Raw genomic sequence first — 21238 nt, forward strand, 5'->3', positions numbered from 1 at the left:
AACATTGTGGTGCATGACTCTTTTTGAATAATGGTTTGCTCAGGGTATATGCCCAGTAGTGGGACTGCTGGGTCATATGATAGTCCTACTTTTAGTTTTTTAAGGAACCTTCATATTGTTCTCCATAGTGGCTGTATCAATTTACATTCACACTAACAGTTCAAGACAGTTCCCTTTTCTCCACACCCTCTCCAGCATTTATTGTTTGTATATTGTTTAATCATGGCCATTCTGATGGGTGTGAGGTGATACCTCATTGTGGTTTGGTTTGATTTCTCTAATGATTAGTGATGTTCAGCATCCTTTCATGTGTTTGTTGACAATCTGTATTATCTTCTTTGGAGAAATGTCTATTTAGGTCTTCTGCCCATTTTTGGATTGGGTTGTTCATTTGATATTCAGCTGCATGAGTTGCTTGTAAATTTTGGAGATTAATCCTTGTCAGTTGCTTCATTTGCAAATATTTTCTCCCATTATGAGGGTTGTCTTTTTGTCATGTTTATGGTTTCCTTTGCTGTGCAAAATCTTTTAAGTTTCATTCAGTCTCATTTGTTTATTTTTGTTTTTATTTCCATTTCTCTAAGAGATAGGTCAAAAAGGATCCTGCTGTGATTTATGTCATAGATTGTTCTGCCTATGTTATCCTCTAAGAGTTTTATAGTGTCTGGCCTTACATTTTGGTCTTTAATCCATTTTGAGTTTAGTTTTGTGTATGGTGTTAGGAATTGTTCTAATTTCATTCTTTTACATGTAGCTGTCCAGTTGTCCCAGAACCACTTATTGAAGAGGCTGTCTTTTCTCCATTGTATATTCTTTCCTTCTTTATCAAAAATAAGGTGACCTTATGTGCATGGGTTTATCTTTGGGCTTCTTAAGTTCAATATGTCCAAACTGAATTTATCATCTCTCCATTCACAAAATATACTATCTTTTGGTGTTTTATAATTTGATCAACAGTACAAACAATTCTCACACTGCTTAAGCCAGGAATTTAGAAATCATACTTGATCTCTTCCTTATCCTCCCTGCCCACCAAGCATTTCTTCAACTTTCAGTGCCTGAACACATTGTATGTGTACATATATACTTATATAGTAAATAAATGAAACTTTCATTTATATCTTGAGACTAGATGATACAGTTTCATATTTTCAGAGCTCTTTCATGTTGCTTAGATGAAAGCACATAATTTAGTCACACTAGTATATATCCTATAAATGTTTTGTGTTTAAGGGCTACGCTGAAGCTTGAAATTCCATCATTACATATGTTCCTATATTCTAGGATAACTACACTTTTAGGACTTATTTAAATATAAATAAATAATACTTATTTAATGTAATGTTTTAAATGTAATAGTAATACTATTTAAATGTAATAGTTATACTTTTAAAAATGTAATAGTAAATGTAATAGTCATTCTTTTTTGTGGGGAGTGCAAGGAATAGTGACTTATTCAGAAAGCCAGCAGACCAAGAAGATGGTAGAATTGTGTCCCCAAGAACCTTCTTGCCTGAGTTAGTGGAGGGAGTAAAGTCAAACTTTTCCTGGTTCTGGTCAGCCTCCAGAGGGGATGTATTAATTTATTCCTCCCTGCAGTCATTCACCGGTGGGAGTGTCAGGATATTTCCTGTGGGCAGGAACCATATCAACAATGGCAGCATCACCAGATTTCAGGAATTTGGGGCCATCTTCCATCTTTTTCCCAGAACTACGATCAATTTGTGCTCTCTAGTCACAGAATGTAACCTTGAATCCAAACCACTTTTCGAGAAGTGCATACAGAACCAGAGTGAGAAGCATGCAGATAACTGGATGCATTTCTTCTCTACTGTTGGAGAAATAGGTAAACTCTTTTCTATATGTTATGAAATCAGGCTGCACAAATGTTTTTAGGTCAATTCTTCTTCCCCTTAAATTATACTCTTCTAATATATTTGTAAAGAGTAATGGCTAAGTAGAGAGGTTGGTTTATGTATGTTGCTGGGCCACATGCTTAACCACAGCTACTATGGGTGGTGGCATTCTCTTCCCCTTTTTATCTCTACCTTGATTGGTGGCTGGTGACAATGTATGTTCAGAGATTACAATTTTCCTCAGTATGTTCTTGTTACCTTCAAGAGGGAAGAGCCCATACTTCACTCCTGCTAACATTACCACCCAAATTTTATTTGTGTAGTTACAAATATTTAAGGGAAAACTAAAGAAGAAGACAAGAGAGAAAATATACTTAATTTTCTATGCTAATTATGACTTCTACCATAGCCCAAGGTAAAAAATCCTGTTTAGTTTGTCTAACTATGCATAACAGGTTATGCCAAACCTCTTATTATCTTTGAATATATCTGGTTTCATATGTATTTCTAGAAAAATTGTTTTTGTTTTTAATGATGAAATTCTGTGCTTCAGAATACCCTTTAAATGCAAAACACATTTTGTAGGATACATCCTACATTCTGGTTTCATCTAAGCAACATAAATTATTTCCAAATGTGTGAAAATATATCATCTGCTTCCTTGAGATATACTTCAAAGTTCCATTTATTCATTATATATACATAAATATGTGTATGTGTATATATGCATGTATGTATGCATATAAAATACATATAAGTATAAATATAAATATATATATCCTATTATGCTCAGAAATACACTGAGATTTGAATACATTGTGGGCAGTACAAATGAGGGAGGAGTCAAGCATGATTCCCAAGTTTCTGGATTAAGCAACATGGTGATTATTTGTGTTGTTTATTGAGTTTTTTAAAAAAATTATAACACAAATGTCTAGAGTTGATGAATTCAGCAGGGAAATTCTTTCTTGGAGTCCCTCATATGTTTGTAGTCAGATGGTGGCTGAGACTGGAGTCACATGAACATATGTTCTTCAATCATATGTTTGGCATCTGGACTAGGACGGCTGGAACAGCTGAAGTCTATTCTGGCATTTCTACTCATGCATAGATTGAGCTTCTTCACAGCATGAGAGTCTCAAAATATTCATTTTTCTTACAAGGTAGTTGGCTGCTCCCATTTCAAGCATTCCAAGGGACAAAGTGGAAGCTGCCAGTCTCTTATGTCCTAGATCTAGCACTTGACACAGGACCATGTCTGCCATATTCCATAGGTCAGAGCAATCACAGAACTTACCAGATTCAAGAGGACATTCCATATATCATTGGGAGAATTAAAGAATTTGTGTCCATATTTAAACTACCACAGAGCTCAGTAAGGTAAAACATTCATAAAGTATGTCAAAATGGGCTCAACCTGGTTTTTAAATTTTCCACTCTGTCCTTAGGTCTGCAAATTTTCACATGCAAATATTTAACTACTCTTCTGAAAATTCCATTCCTTACTCAAAAGTGTTGGTTTTGTCTTATGATCCATCATATTTTCCTAAAAATACATTTCCCTTAGTCCAAGTCACTCACTCTAAGATAAATCCTCAAGCTCCAGCAAGACAATCCAGGGTAGGTATTGGTACTAAAAATCCTATAGAACAGGATCATTTCAAAATGTGTTCATCAGCATGAATTGCTGATTTGTAAAGAAAGAAACTCCTTTTTTAAAATTAATTTTTATTAGAGTATAGTTGATTTAGTGTTGTGTTAGTTTCTGCTCTACAGCAAAGTGAATCAGTTATACATATGCATATATCCACTCTTTTTAGATTCTTTTCCCACATAGGCCATTACAGAGTATTGAGTAGAGTTCCCAATACTTTACAGTATGTTCTTGATAGTTATCTTTTTTAATATATAGTAGTGTGTATATGTCAATCCCAATCTTCCAATTTATCCCTCCCACCCTTTCCCTCTTGGTTACCATAAGTTTGTTTTATACATGTGAGTCTATTTCTGTTTTATAAATAAATTCATTTGTACCATTTTTGTAGATGCCACATATAAACAATATCATATGATATTTGTCTTTCTCTGTTTGACTTACTTCACTCAGTATGATGGTCTCTAGATTCATCCATGTTTCTACAAAGGCATTATTGTTTTCTTTTCCATGGCTGAATAATATTCCGTTGTATATATGTACAACATCTTCTTTATCCATTCCTCCTTTGATGGACATTTAGGTTGCTTCCATATCTTGGCTATTGTAAATAGTGCTGCAATGAATGTTGTGGTGTATGTATCTTTTCGAGTTATGGTTTTCTCCGGATATATGGCCAGGAGTGATATTGCCAGATCATATGGTAGCTCTATTCTTAGTTTTTAAAGGAACCCCCATACTGTTCTCCATAGTGGCTGTATCAATTTACACTCCCACCAACAGTGTAGAAGGGTTCCATTTTCTTCACACCCTTTCCAGAATTTAATGTTTTTAAATCGTTTGATGATGGCCATTCTGACAAATGTGAGGTGATACTTCATTGTAGTTTTGATTTGCATTTCTCTAATAATTAGTGACTTTGAGCATCTTTTCATGTGCTTTTTAGCCATCTGTATGTCTTCTTTGGAGAAATGTTTATTTAGGTCTTCTGCCCATTTTTTGATTGGGTTGTTTGTGTTTTTGATATTGAGCTGCATGAGCTGTTTGTGTATTTCAGAGATTAATACCTTGTTGGTTGCTTTGTTTGCCAATATTTTCAGCCATTCTGAGGGTTGTCTTTTCATTTTGTTTATGGTTTCTTTTGCTGTGCAAAATCTTTTAAATTTAATTAGGTCCCATTTGTTTATTTTTGTTTTTATTTTCCTTACTCTAGGAGGTGGGTCAAAGAAGATTTTTTGCGATTTATATCAAAGAGTGTTCTGCCTATGTCTTCCTCTTAGAGTTTTATAATGTCTAGCCTTATATTTAGGTCTTTAATCCATTTTGAGTTTAGTTTTGTATATGGTGTTAGGGAGTGTTCTAGTTTCATTCTTTTACATGTAGCTGTCCAGTTTTCCCAGAACCACTTATTGAAGAGACCATCCTTTCTCCATTGTATATTCTTGCCTCCTTTATCATAGATTAGGTGACCACAGGTATATGGGTTTATCTCTGGAATTTCTACCCTGTTCCAACGATCTGTATTTCTGTTTGTGTGTCAGTACAATACTGTTTTGATTACTGTAGCTTTGTAGTATAGTGTGAAGTCAGGGAGCCGGATTCTTCCTTCTCCCTTTTTCTTTCTCACGATTGCTTTTGCTATTGCTTTAGTATTTTGTGTTTCCATACAAATTGTAATTTTTTTGTTCTAATTCTGTGAAAAATGCCATTGGTAATCTGATAAGTATTGCATTGAATCTGGAGACTGCATTGAATCTGTAGATTTTCACAATATTGATTCTTCCAATCCAAGAACATGGTATATCTCTCCATCTGTTTGTGTCATCTTTGATTTCTTTAAATCGTATCTTAATTTTGTATCCTGCAACTTTACCAAATTCATTGATGACCTCTAGTAGTTTTTTGGTAACAACTTTAGGATTTTCTATGTATAGTATCATGTCATCTGCAAATAGTGACAGTTTTATTTCTTCTTTTCCAATTTGGATTCCTTTTGTTTCTTTTTCTTCTCTATTGCCCTGGTTAGGCCTTCCAAAACTATGTTGAATAATAGTGGTGAGAGTGGACCCCCTTGTCTTGTTCCTGATCTTAGAGGAAATGCTTTCTGTTTTTAACCACTGAGAATGATGTTTGTTATGGGTTTGTCATATATGACCTTTATTATGTTGAGGTAGTTTCCCTCTATGCCCACTTCTGGGAGAGGTTTTATCATAAATGGGTGTTGAATTTTGTCAAAATCTTCTTCTGCATCTATTGAGATAATCATGTGGTTTTTATTTTTCAATTTGTTAATATGGTATATCACTTTGATTGACTTGAGTATATTGAAGAATCCTTGCATGCCTGGGATAAATCCCACTTGATCATGGTATATGATACTTTTAATGTGTTGTTGTGTTAGCTTGTCTAATATTTAGTTGAGGAGTTTTGCCTCTATATTCATCAGTGATATTGGTTTATAATTTTCTTTTGTTCTGATATCTTTGTCTCATTTTGGTATCAGGGTGATGATGGCCTCATAGAATGAGCTTGGGAGTGTTTCTTCCTCTGCAATTTTTAGAAGAATTTGAGAAGGATAGGTATTAACTCTTCTCTAAATGTTTGATAGAATTCTCCTGTGAAGCCATCTGGTCCTGGACTTTTGTGTGTTGGAAGATTTTTAATCATAGTTTCAATCTCAGTACTTGTCATTGGTCTGTTCATATTTTCTATTTCTTCCTAGTTTAGTCTTGAAAGTTGTACCTTTCTAAAAATTTGTCCATTTTTTCTAGGTTGTCCATTTTATTGGCATATAGTTAATTGTAGTAATCTCTTATGATCCTTTGTATTTCTGTGGTGTCCATTGTAATGTCTCCTTTTTTATTTCATTTTGAAAAACCCGAAAGAAACTCTTAATTCAGGCCCACCCACCCCATCCATTCTCTCACTGACACATACATACACATGCATCTCCCACCACCCAAGGGGAAACATTAGTTTCTCAAATTGGTACAATCAAAGCTACAGCTGATAAGTTGAATGACATTAAAGATCCAGGAAATAAACATTAAAGATTTGGATGGCCCAGTCTAAGAAACAGGCAACATGTATTATAGAAAATAAGATACTTTCATTACTTATCATCTAAAACAGATTTTTAATAAGGCCAATTATTACATGGTGAAATATAGGACTAGCATTATTAGAGATTCCATGCTGCTATGAATGAATTGTACCCTTATCTTCACAGTATGCACTTTCTTTTGGATATAATATGGCCCCTGATATTAGCTTATTTTTTATTTCCCCAAGTAAAATTTTTTCATCCATGTCGTTTATAGGTTATATACTCAAAATGGTTAAAAAAAAATGTATAGACATGTATGAAACTATGCCAATGTCTATTATAATATTTATTTTATTAATATAGTTATGTATGCATATTTAAAATACATATTACAAACAATAATATATTAATCTAGCAATTTTTTATTCATATTTCATGAAAAATTTTATTCTAATTTTTCACATGCATCTTCAACTTTAGTATATGTACAGAGTCTAGTTTTGAGTCATCTAACACAGATCTCTAGGATATAACATATTCCCTTCTTACTTAGTTGTTTGAGATACAGCATTTTTTATAATCTGATCTGTAGGGTTTTTTTTTTTTTTTACTAAAATTGTTGCTCTAAGTAAGAAGTAACTGCTTAATGATATACAGTTGTTGCTATTTATCTCATTAATTTTGTATTTTTTCAGTCATCACTAACATATTCCTGTTTCTAGGGGTCATTAAAATCTTTCAAAACACCAGCTCAGGCTTCCCTGGTGGTGCAGTGGTTGAGAGTCTACCTGCCGATGCAGGGGACACGGGTTCATGCCACAGTCTGGGAAGATCCCACATGCCTCAGAGCGGCTGGGCCCATGAGCCATGGCTGCTGAGCCTGCGCGTCTGGAGCCTCTGCTCCACAACAGGAGAGGCCACAACAGTGAGAGGCCCGTGTACCACAAAAAAACCAAAAAACCAAAAAACAACACCAGCTTACAAGGATATCCAATGTTTGCAATTGTGAGTTCATATCCCTAGGAATAATTACTAAGTTGTGTTAACTTTATACACTTACTTTTTAATCAATTCCCTGAAGTTAACCCAAGAGACATCCAAAATTAGACTTGTACGATTTTTTATTTTTACCAAACAGTAACTATTCTTTCAAATTAAGTAATTAAAATAGCACTCTAAATGGGAAAAGTCATAAGGACTTGTATATGTAGTAATTTTTGATCAGTCAACTTTTGCTGTGTTTTGCTGAGGTAACAACCTTATAATCTTAATGGGTTACAACAACAGGTTTTATTTATTATTCACATTATATGGCAGTTCCATACCATTCTATTTCATGTTTCAATATCTTCTTTATCCTGAAATTCAGGCAGGAGAAGTATGCCCTACCAATGAAATGTACTCAGATTTCATTGATCAGAGCAAGTCAGATCACCATTCGCCACATCATTGGAATAGGGACATACACATACATTCATCCTGCAAAAAAGCACTACAAGTCACATAGCAACTGGTGGGTATATATAATCCTATCCAAGAAAAGGCAGCAGATAACTGGGATCAGGAACAAAATCTAACACAAACTTTTCTGAGAACTGTTTGTGAGGAGCAACCTTGTCTTATATTTATGCATTTATTGAATCTCTTAATATCTGCTCTTAGCTACACAAAGATCCAGCTGAAGCACTGACCTGAACACTTCTTAGGGATTACTTAAATTCTTAGTAAAAGTATTATCCTCTTCCCTAATCTGGCTGGATGTGGTAGAGTTTGTTGATGAGGGAACAGTACAATTTAAATACAAGGAACACTATGCTGTCATTTCTATGGCTATAAACTTATTTTTGTACTCCCACAATTGCCCTTCTAATTGAATCCTATGCTTACCAGTGTCAGAAATTAATTACATTTATTATCTTCAGGGAATTCAGTTGTAATTTTGCTGGAGTAAAAAACTGCAAAATCTGCTCTTTGGGACATGTTTTTACTATTTTCTTATGATTAATTCTATCTGGATTTCATAACATTTATTATTTAACCATAAAAATCATACAAACCAATATAATTGCTTAGGTGCTGGTCATCAATCTTTTATGGAACTTTAACTGAGAAAACATAAAGAGGCATAGAATTTAAGTGGTGTTTCACAGATTATTTTCCCCATTAACACAGTCCTCAAAGTTTAGCTCAAGTATAGTATGGTGATTAAAAATACTAGTTTTGTTTCATATACTCTGGATTGGGATCACTAATCAGGTGATATTGAGACCTCTCATTTAACTTTCTATGCCTCAGTATCATCATGGAAAAAATGGTTTGTATCTCTTGATGCATTGTTAGGATTAAAAGAGGCACTGCATATAAAACTCCTAGCCTACTGCAAAATAAATATCCGATAATTGATAGCAATTTCTGTACATGGCAATTATTACTAACATCATCTGAATGATTTTAAAGACTGAGTGAATAGGTATTTGTAAATCACTTAGAGTAGTTTCTTGTATATAAAATAAGTACCATTGAAGTGTTAGCTATAATATATCATCATGTATTTTTACCATCAAGATATATACACTCCTCTTTCCTGGAATTTTCTACCTCATAGGTAACTAAAAATACTCATGGGGAAAGATCCAATCACGATCACATTTCACCTCAACATATTAAGACATAAAATATTGACGTTCTCAAAATCTGCTTTCCCATCTCACCATTTTCCCTTTGTCCTTCTCTAGCACTTCTCAGCCGGGCAGTGTGGGAGTCCGATTATTCAGCATTTAGTTTAGAATGAGATAACATTAAGTCAAATCCCAAAACTGTCACTTAATATTTCTAACATCTTGAAAGGTTATTTAACTTTTTGTAGCCTGAATCTGTTCATACTTAAATTACAGATATCATTTATTTCATACAGGTTGTTGTATGGTTTAAGGGAAATTATGGACTAAAGGAAACTAACATCTCTTGAATATTTACTATTGGAGAAGGAGTGTCCATACATGCTAACAGAAGTAATTCAATTTAAAAATAATAATGGATTACAAAAATTCACTCAATGGTAAATACTCCTACTTCCCCAAATTCTGCAAACTAAAAGTGACACTCTACATATTTAAGGGATATTTTAGCCTTTGATACTTATCAAGGTAACCTAATCCTAAACCAACAGTATAGGCTGTGTTTAAGAATATGCTTCCTTAGTATGCTTATCCTTCAAGACACTTTATGAAAAAGGATTACTTGGTCATATAAGTTTGAGAAACAGTGTACACTATACACACTTTATCATGATTCAAAGTAGTATTTTAAAAGCTCTGAGAAATTCTGCCAAGGAAATGTTTACATGTAGGAAAATTCAAGTAATTAACTTTATTATGATCCTAACTAAATTTTACATATAATCACTATTAATATCTTTGAGTTCTGTAAAACACACTTGGATATATGCCTATTCTTCCACCTTATTACTTGAAGTCACTAGCATACATTGAGAGAGATGTGAGACTGGGAAACACAAGGAGACAGAAAATTTCATTCCTCACACAGGAAAAATGGCATAAGAGAAACTCCTGTTTTAAGGTATCAAAATTATGCAAAAAGTATGTGAGAATGTGCTAAAGAAGCCAGGGTTTTTTAGCTTGTAATTGAAAGACACAGCTTAGCTTTGGCCAAAATAATTGGACACCTGGGAAGTGAACACTTGTTTCTTAATTCCTTTTGAAAATTATATTTCCAAATTGCATGAAGAGGCTTCTGTGCTGTCTATAGTGGAAAAGCTTGCAGCAGTTATCCAATCAAAACTAATCATATAAATCAGATTAAATTAAAAAGAAACCTGATCAAAGGCCTCAGAAACAGCCAGGACTTGAAGAACTAGGACCTGGAGAGAAGGAAATATCATCAAAGTGTGCCTAACTTTCTAGGTGTTGCTCTTTTCCTCAGGGCCTTCTCTCATTTATGAATGAAGAAAGAGGCTGACCAGCCAGGCAGAAAGTAGTTACTGAGATACAGAGAAGCTAACAGAGCTTTAGGAAAACTCACAGGGCTGAGCAGGGAAGATTGATGTTCAAGATTGTCAAGGCAGGCAGGACTGAAGGATCCAGGTCCCAGGAGGGAGCCTGACACTAGGCACAGGACAGGTTCCAAATTTCCCCTCAAGAAATTTGCTTGTAGAGCTTTGCAGACACCAAAAGAAAGTGGCTGAATACCTGATCAGAGATTCTTATCATCTTTTAGTCCCAGGGAGAAAAAAATGTAGTTCAGGGCCCACAAAGAGGGACAACTCTGGATAACAATGCAAGTTTGTATCTCTGCAGGGCTATCCCTGAGAAATGCCATAGAACCAGTATTATAACAAGTCTCACAAATACTGCAAAGCAGCCTCAAGTCCCTGAGTCCATCAAGGTGATCTGTCCCTCTGCTGCCTGCCAGAGAATAGGATGAACACCCCCTTGGAAAATGTCTAGCATCATCTTAAGACACTACAATTTTATATATATATATATATATATATATATATATATATAATTCAGCATTCAATTAAAATTAATTATCAAAAGTTGACCAGGATTAAAAAATCAAACAAACATAGAAATTGAACTATAGCTGACCCAGATATCAGTGTTATTAGACATGGACTTTTAATTAATTTTGATTAATATATTAAAAATAATAGATGACCAAAATTTAGACTTTCTTCTAAGAACTAGAATCTATAAAAATGAATGGAAATTGATTCTGCAACTGAAAAACACAATAGTTTAAATTAAGAACTCAATATATGGGCTTGATAACAGGTTGGATATAGCTAAAGAAAGGTTAGGTGAGCCAGAAGACAAGCTATTTGAACATATCCATCTAAAACACTAAGAACAAATAGGATATAGTCTTATTAGGTGAAGATTTGCTGAGAAGAGAAACTCAGGTCCCTGGCCTTAGAACACACTGATTTAAAACATGGGTTATGCTAAAAGTCTTTCAGTGAACTTGAGAGCATTTACTTTACAGAGGGCAACTTGGTGCGTTATTATTGTTGGTGCTATTGTTATTTGTTTCTGCCTTCACTTATGATTCCTTCCTTTGAAGTTGCAGTAGTTTTTTGGTTGTAAAAGGACCCCCTTCCCAAAGCACTGAAAATTGCCTGGACACACACATTATAATAAAAAGAAAAGATAAACATGTTTAGACCATATGGGTAAAAAAATGTTTATTAATAAGCCATACAATTACTGCTTAACACTAGAAGAAACTGGTGAGAAGTGAAGCTAACTCATTGATGTTTTATATATTTTTTAATATTCTTCATTAAATTCCAAAAATGAGGATTATAAGAAGGACACCTTTGCTTTTTCAAAGTTATTCTTGACCTAAGTAAATCTAACCTTGGTTATAACACCCACTAGAAGACAGAAAGAATTACTCACAATTATTAACTTTCCTTCTACAGTGGAAATCATAAACTCTATGGTATTATGTATACCCTCATCTAGGTTTCTGTGTAAGTTTTCCATTCCCTTCACTCTATCTTCTAAAGGGTGAGGTAGGTAAATAATATAATTTATTATAGTTTTCATAAAGCTGACAAACTGCTGTTTAAAATAGCCCAGGAATTACATTCTATTTCTTTCTAAGCAATTAAAATTATTTCATAGAGTTGGATTGTAGATTGTGATTTGGGAGGAGTGCGGGAGAAATCAAGAGTTTTCGTAAGGTATTCTCAGAAAGAAACATTGAATTAATTGTCTAATTCCCAAGTATAGATAGGCAATGGTCTTCTTTCTTTGGAGAACAGAAAGACTGACCTGTTATTGCATATCTGGAGTTTGGATGTAAGAAGAATTAATATAAAAGTAAAAGATGCCAATAAGATGTTTGGATCAAATAAGTAATGAAACCGTGCATCTCACATTGGGACTTGAACCCACATGCTGAGACTCAAACCCAGCTCAAACCCAGATTGGGACTTGAACCCAAGCAACCAGGACTCAAATCTGGCCAAAACCCAGATTGGGACTTGAATCCACATGGCTGGGACTCAAACCTGGCCAAAACTCACAGTCTTCCAATTGAGATCGCACACTAGGTTTCAGGACTTAATGAAGCTCAGGTCTTGATGTCACATCAAGAATTTTATGTATTAGAAAAATTCAAGAATTCAGTGAGAGACAAAGTAATAGGTAAGAAGTGGATTTATTTAGAGAGAAGACACACTCCACAGACAGAGTGTGGGCAATCTCAGAAGGTGAGAAAGGCACCAGGGTATGGGGTTGTCAATTTTTATAGTGGTGGGTAATTTCATAGGCTAATGAGTGGGAAGAATATTCCAGCCATTTCCAGATGGGGCAGGGATTTCCAGGAATTGGGCCACTGCCCACTTTTTGATCCTTATGATCACCTTAGAACTGTCATGGTGCCTGTGGGTGTGTCATTTAGCTTGCTGATGTGTTACAATGAGCGTATACTGAGGCTCAATGTTTAGTGGAAGTCGACTTGTCCACCATCTTGGACCCATTTGGTTTTAATCTGTTTATGTCATGTCTTCAGGCTATGTCATTCTTTCAAAGGTTATGCCTTGCCCCCTTCCCTCCTGTTCCAGTAATAGTCAAGATGAGTGCAGTGTATATGTCTTCTACATTATGAACTGAAATAGTAACCACATGCATCATTTTTTCCCTGCAACTCTGTGCCTTGAGATGGCATTGTTTCCTAGAAGCCTCACATAGCCAAGCCACTGAGAAATGGGATTAGGTAACTGGACAGGAAACTGAAGTGGAGCCCGGAGGCAAAAACTCCAAATGACAGTAAGCAGTGATGTCCCCAGAAAGTGACTGGACATTTATTAATCCAGTGAACTGTAAAGAAACAAATCACTTGTCTTATGGTGATGGAACCTGGGAACTAGAAAATCTAATTAAATAGTTCACAATCAACAGAATGCAATTGGCTAGATCAACAGAAATCTTCGAAATTAAAAAGGTTTATATACTTCTCTTTAAGACTCAGGACTCAGGATAGAATGGAAATATTCAAGATGCATAAGTTCTCTTTCCAATCTTGTAATATGAGTTAAAGACAAAGTCCCATCAGTGTATTAACGTTATTCAAGCAAGTCATAAAGGTGCATTTACTCTGTTACAGGAAAACCACTAGAGAAATTAGGTTAATCTGTATTCAGGGTACGCTAGGGGAAAGTATAAAATATATCCATTACTCTACACATTTTTTCCCAAGAACTTCAAGCACCTTATAGGCTCTAGAACCAGAGTTGAGGAGCTTCCCCTGGTCCTTTTGGCCACCATCTCAAACTGCTGTTGAACTGAGCTTCTGCTACTTCGGGAAGGGACAGGGATTTATAGTGGGCACTGCTAAAATTCAGATTCTAAGTTGTGTCTATTGGGTTCTTCACCAACATTGAGTTTCCCAAGGAGACTCTCACCACTGCAATAATGCAGGGACCTTGCCATAACTGATTATCAGGGAGGCAGACTATGTTTAAGATGGACTTTTATTCATCCTTTTGCAGAAATTCCATTTCAGCACTGTGATAATCCAATGTACTCCTCCTCAATCATCTGAAACAACAGCTGTTTCTCTCTGAAAATAGGTTGTGAGGACAACCAGATCTTCCCTAGGACAATCTCTTGGGTTGTTGTGTGAGTGTTTGTTTCTTCCCCATCCTGTTGTTTGTTTCTTTGGAGCTGCAAGCAGTTCATAGTTGAAGTTTGTGTGTTTGCAGATCTGATGGGAAAATCAGGTATTGGGGAAAGCAGAAAATGAGGAAGCTGAGAATGAAGCTTAAGAACCTGGCAGTGTAAAACCAGTGCCATAGGGGAAAAGCTCAGCCTACTTCAGGACTGAGGGATCATTTTAGAGCACACAGGGTAGGGAGGGAATTCAGGTGTGTTGTTAAGAGATTACTCTCCTCCATGCCTTTGAGGCAGGGCAAAGTCCCAAACAAATCCATGTGGTCAAGTGGAGGACCACGGACATTCTCAAGAAATCTGTCTCAGTCCTAGAGATTTCAATCTGAAAATGCTGCCTTTTCTAACCAAGTTAGAAACAGCAGCTTTTTTTCCCATCAAAGATTAGCTCCTTGTCGTATGGGAAACCCTCCCTCAGTCTTTATGTTAACCAACTATTATTCTCATCCTTTCACTACAGACCAACACCAAACAATCCCACACAGCTGGGAGTGCACTTTGACAAGGAGAAAATATAGAAGGGAGGAAGACATGGTTACAAGGAAACCTTGTTTAAAATATTTCAATACTCCTTGAAAGCTAACAAGGAGCATTGGTGTGTGGTGAGAAGACTGCAGCTTCTCACTCCCATTTGCAAAGGGAAAAAAAGGTGTGGGGGGTGGTGATTAAATTTATTGAATGAGAGATGGAGTTTTCAGAAATTTCAAGATATTACTTTAGACTTTTTCCCTAGTAATATGAGTGGGCACAGGATCAGAGATATCAATGGACTTAAAGGAGGTATTTAGCTCAGCTGTAGGTTTAAGAGATCATTAATAAGCAACAAAGAGGAAATTTTTGTAGAGGAGGAATGGAAATAAGTTCCAAATACAGTTTTGTACCAGAATGTGGAGGACTCTGAATGAAAGTCTATATATTTGGGCTATGACCTCAGCAGGTAAAGAGGAGGGTCTGAGCTAAGACTGTGGCCTGAGAAAGGCAGAGAGAACATTGGGTGTGCAAGTGAATTACTTGGGACTCCTTTGGATGCCAGTGGCAAAATCCTAGCTCAAACTGGCTTAAGGCAAAAGGGAAACGTGTTGGTTCACATAACTGAAAAGTATAGGGAACCCAGAATCTAAAACATTGCTTGAAAAGACAGCACAACACACTGATTAAGGCAAGCACTCCGAAGCCAGATGGCCTGGGATTAAATCCCAGTATGGTTATGTATTTGGTGTGGAACTCGAAGCTACTCATTCAGCTTTTCAGTGAATCAATGTTTCCTCTTCTCTAAAACGGAGGTATTATTAATAACTTTCTTGTAGAGATTTTGAAAGGTTTAAGTAAATTTGATATCCAGTGCCTGGCACATTTGCTGTATTCACCTCAGGACTCTTTCTCATCTCTCCTCTCCACTTTCCTCTAGGTGGCTTCATTCTGGAAGGTTCTTCTCATTAGGTAGCCAGCTCTCAGCTTTCTTCCTGTCCTCACAGCAACCCCAGTAGAAAGCTTCTTTCCCCAATAGTTACAAGACCTTTGACTTGCTCTGCTTGGACTGATTGGTGAGTTAAAATTAAATTCCTGGGGATACGGGATGTAGTTGGGGGTGGGGGTGGCAGAGGGTGGACAATTCTGACTTGTTATGCCTCAATCAAATGCTTGCCCTGCAGCTGGGAGTTAGGCTCAACTCTTCACCAACTCTGTGGACTAAGTGTAGAGTGAGATGCTTTCTCTAGGAAAAATTGAGATGTGGTTACCAGAAAAAGATATAGTAGATTCTAGGTAGATTTAAAACAACAGATGTATCTCATAGTCCTGAGAAGGAAGTCCTGACATGATTTCACACTCGTTGGGAAGCATGGGGTGAAGAACAAGAAGAGACTTTTAATAATTTTGCAACTGAGCCTCAGTTCCTCTTTCATCAGTGCTAAAGTTGTCAAAATTGTCAAGCTGGTTAAGTACCTTTGTGATGTTCCCATATTTTTCTTTAAATTAATAATTACTACCATTTATTCAGTTCCTGTTGGAGCCAGGCATTGTGCCATAAGTTTTACTTACACACTCTCTAATTCTCTAATCTAACATAAATTTTCCCATCTTTATTTGAAACCTGAGTACTTGCTGATCCCCTGAAGTTGGCAGTCAGGACTTAAACTCAGGTCCCTCTGAACCTCAGAGGCTTGCTCTTTCTTCCACACCAGGAGGTCTCCCTTTGTGCATACTTTTCTTATTTTTTTATAATTTTTATTGGAGCATAATTGATTTACAATGTTGTGTTAGTTTTGGGTGTACAGCAAAGTGAATCAGTCATACAAATACATATATCCACTCTTTTTTAGATTTTATTCCCATATTGGTCATTACAGAGTATTGAGTAGAGTTTCCTGTGCTATATAGTAGGTCCTTATTAGTTACCTAATTTGTATATAGTAGTATGTATATATCAATCCCAATCTCCTAATTTATCCCTCCCCCCTGGGAAGTTTGTTTTCTACATTTGAGACTCTATTTCTGTTTGGTAAATAAGTTCATTTGTACGATTTTTTTTTTAGATTTCACATATAAGCAATATCATACAATATATGTCTTTCTCTGGCTGAAAAATATGGTTCAAAATGATACATGCACCCCAGTGTTCATTGCAGCACTTTTACAATAGCCAAGACATGGAAGCAACCTAAATATCCATCAACAAAGGAATGGATAAAGAAGGTGTGTTACATATATATACAAAGATATATTACTCAGCCATATAAAAGAACAAAATAATGTCATTTGCAGCAAAATGGATGGACCTAGAGATTGTCATAGTGAGTGAAGTATATGTGTCCTTTCTTACTGCTCATCATCCCACCAACAAAATGTGCCCCTCCCTCTATCACCTCCAGGCAGTCAAGTCACACCCTCTTTCCCTCTCCACTCACCAAACTGTCTTCTCAGAAAAGCCTCAGCCATCAGTCACATTCAGTGACTGTCCATCTCTGTCTCCTCTGTCAAGGTCCTTGGCATCTGAAACCACATTTCTCATGGTAGATGGAAAGGCTTTGCTCCTGGTTAGATGACCTCAGAGTTCATCAAGCAGATCAGGGAACAGATTTGGGGCCAAGTATTCCACCTAGCTAACTCCCTACTTCAGCCAGGTAACAAGCGTTATTTCGTGTTGCTGAAAGAGGGCTGTTATCTCTGTTGATAAGTCAGGATGAGGACCTTCAGAAAGCCTTTAGCAGCTCTGTCTTTGAGTGACTGACATATATGGCCACCTATTAGCAACATTCTTACACAGACCCTCTGCTTCAGACTAGTGAGTCCCCTCAGTGCCCCTTCCATTGTTCTAGCCTCAACTATATCACACCAGACTCATCTCCTGAGACCCCACCCCTTCCCTGCTTCTCTCCATCTGTTCAAATCTTCTCTCCATATCTGACTTGTGCAAGAAACATTCCTAGATTTCTCTCATACCTGCCTTTTTCTTCTTCAGAGTCATGTAATTTAGTTGAACCACACAACCTAGTCTTTGATTCTAAACATCTTTTCTCTTTTCCAAACTAAATTACATACAAACAGCACCAGGTTTGTGTGATTGTTTGTTTGTTTTTCTGTTTTGTTCTCATTCTACTCAATGTCCCAAAGAACCTAGCTCAGGGATGGGCACATGGCTGTCAATCAATGGGTGAAAAGCCTGTTGATTTTTCTAACACAAAAACTGCTAGTTTCCTCCCTCTTTTGTTTCTCAGCCTGTGACTAAGTTGGCTGGGGTTGTGACACCACCATTCTATGTCTTCCCACTGCTTTGCTGTTGCTCTCCACCAGCATAAAAGCAATTAAGTCTCAGGACTGAGTCTTATCTAAAATATTCTGGTGCCATAAAGCAAGGATCTCTTTTATTGCCCTGTCATTTTTCTATAGAGAACAACTAAATCTACTATTAGAAAGAAAATGCAATAGATTCTAGAAGTTTTCCCAGTATATATAAAAGAAATCATAAATTCTCTGTTTTCAGAGTCACGGTACAACTGCAGTAGTCCAAAATTTATGGCTCTGAACAGAAGTACAATTCCCATCCCCATCACTTCATGTCTTTTCTGCTGCCCTGCTTAATTTACAGTTATTCAATAACAATTAAAATGATACTCTCATCCTGCTCAGTTGCAACTGAAAATCATTATGTGCTGATGGCTTCTGGGTGATGCTGTTGGGAGGAAGGGTGGCTGTAATCCCTAGTCTACATCAGGACGATTATCCAGACATGAAGACTGAAGAGCTGATGGGACATGAGCCTACAGAGTAGAAGAGGCCAAGATAAGGGATTTGGTACAGGGGTGGGGGAGATGGAACAGATTTGAACATCTGTCTCTATCATGTTGCCTCTCTTCAGTGGACCTGAAACAGTAATTGAATTTTGGAGCAGTCCATCTCAGTTTGCTCCAAACATTCTAAAGCCTGTCCGAGATTGCTTCATTGTCTTACTCACCTGGGAAAAGGAAAAAAAAAAAAAAAAGCAGCAGAAGGGGTAGGAGGGGTGCTGAGTGGCTAAAGCAATAGACTATGGTCATGTGCTGTTCGGAAACTGATATTCTGAATAACCCAAGAGAGACATTTGGGACTTGACTCGTTCTCCATGATTACACAGAATGGTAACAGCTCTGATGTGAGTGAGCTAGACAAGGAGTAAGGAAGTCCAGGTCCTAGTCCTGACTCTGCTACTATTCAGCAGTGAAAACAGAAGTAAATCCCTTACCCTCTCTCATCCTCAGTTTCCCCATCTGTAAAACTAGGAGATGTGCAGGAGTTGCAAATTCAAATGCTTTCAGTGGCAAGAAAACATTTCAGGAAATTCAATGGCTCAAGAACAAGAAGGGCTTAGAACAAAAGCAACTGGGATTTACAAACCTAGTCTAAAAGCATTTAGCTTTCAAATTCAAGTTTTAGAAATTAACAGTGCATATCTTCAGACCTCTGGTCAGTTTTTGCCTCTAGACTAAATCATCTCTTAATCCTTTCCTACTCAGGCATTCTTTGAACACAAACTCCTGGCAGAGCAGGATCTCATGGTCTGACCAACTTACCATGTTTGCCCTAGCATCTGACAAACCCAGCCTGAGACACTTTAGTTGCAAATTATAATTTGTTGAGTGGCTGGCCATTTTCCTGTAACCTTTACCTTAACAGAGTGAAGTTTTGTTTTGTTATTTTTAGACTGCTTCCTCATTTAATAGTTCTTGGCTTTCATCTGTTTAATCACTTTCCTTACCATCCATCTAGCTTGCCCTCAGCTAAACCTTTCCTGAACTGTGAGAAGCACAGTTGTTTATGGTTTTATCTGCAATACCTAAGGTGACCTTAGTAACAACAATCCTTCCATAATCAAAGAAACTGGCAGTTATCTAGCAGCCCTGGCAGAAAGATCATCTTCAGCCCTGCTGCAAAACTTCTGCTCCCTCTTTTAAGAAACAACCATTTTCCTGTCTTGGCCCCCACCCCTTTCCAAATTCCTGATTCAATAATCCGTTCAGCTCAATGGCTGATTCTCTGTGTCTTCCCTACAGAGCTGACCAAAACTCTGAGCTGCTTCCAAGTTATTTCATGAAGACTCTCTAGATCAGCTGCTTGAAGAGGTTGCAGAGCAGAGCAGGAGCTCTCTTAAAACTGGGCCAGACTCACTTCCTAAACAGCTCCAGAGAAATTTCCCTTATTTGCACTCCAACCGCACAAAATGCTTACTCTTCCCTTTGGCCTAAAATGCTTGCAAGACAATCTCAGTATTTTTTTTTTTTCATAAAGCCGCAAAGGTTTTCCATAGAATCCATCTCAAGGGAAAATCTTAAACCTAATTCCAGAAGTATCTGGGTGACTGTTCCACATTGCAGGTGAAGATTGAGTATTATATATTTTGGAGGTGAGTTCTCATACATTCTTCTGTGACTGAAAATACATAATATGTTTGAAATTGGGGTGCTCAAAGGAATTTTCTTTTGTTACTTTCCTGCACTTAAGGCCCAGAGCAATAAACAGAGTTCATTAGTGATCTGGTTAAAGAAACAAAGTCTCAGAATTACAACAGGTTGTCCCTCCATTTTGGAGCTTCTCCTTATTGCTTTGCCTGAGATGTGTTTTGTGCAATTACATTGTATTTAGCGAGCTGCTAAGGACTTGGGAAACCTATTATTTCCCTTAAATGGATTGAAAACCAATACATGTAACAGTTTAGGAAAAGATGGCCCACAAGCATGGGGACAGTGGGGTTCTTTGGGAGCAGAATAAAGTGAATTCCCATGGGACCATGAAGCATGGGTGAAATTTGAATGGAGGGATACAGGCATTGGTTGAGCAGAAAGAAGTGATGGTGAGAGAATTGGTCTGACTCTAAGGAGGATGTGTGTTGAGACCAAATGATAATACAACAAGTTCTGACAGGAAGGAATATATTTAGTATAAGTTCAAAGGACATGGAAAAACAGTGAAGATATGATGCAGTAAGCAGAAACTGGTGAAGTATCTTGAAGACAGTGGTAATATTATGAGAGAAGAGTTGTTTATAGTTGGAAGTGAGCTTACTTCTGGTATTTGAAACATGGTTATTTAGATCTACATTAAAGTCCTTCTTTCCTTCCCCCAACCTCTTGGTTTTTATGATTGAAGACAAGGGAGCTTGAATGATCACTACCTTATTGAACTTCAGGGAAAAAAAATAGTTTTTTAGGTTTTGTTTCTCCCTATGATGGGATGATATAAAGTGGTCATACTAATGAAAATAAAGTGTTCCCTAGGATTTTCAGTTTCTAAGTAATGATTTCATACCTTGAATAGTATCTAGGAGCGTCCATTGACTATGAAGTTAAAAGGACTCTTTTACTGATGTGGTCTTTTGTAGTCCATGTCATACTTAGGTTTTTATACAGTCCTTTAATCCAACTCTCAGTATTTCCATCTGTAAATGGGGTTAAATACGCTGACCTTTCAAAATGTTGTGAAGAATCAATGAGATAAGCATATTAATGTA

The sequence above is a fragment of the Kogia breviceps genome, chromosome 11, assembly GCF_026419965.1.
Source record: "Kogia breviceps isolate mKogBre1 chromosome 11, mKogBre1 haplotype 1, whole genome shotgun sequence".
Classification (NCBI taxonomy): Eukaryota; Metazoa; Chordata; class Mammalia; order Artiodactyla; family Physeteridae; genus Kogia; species Kogia breviceps.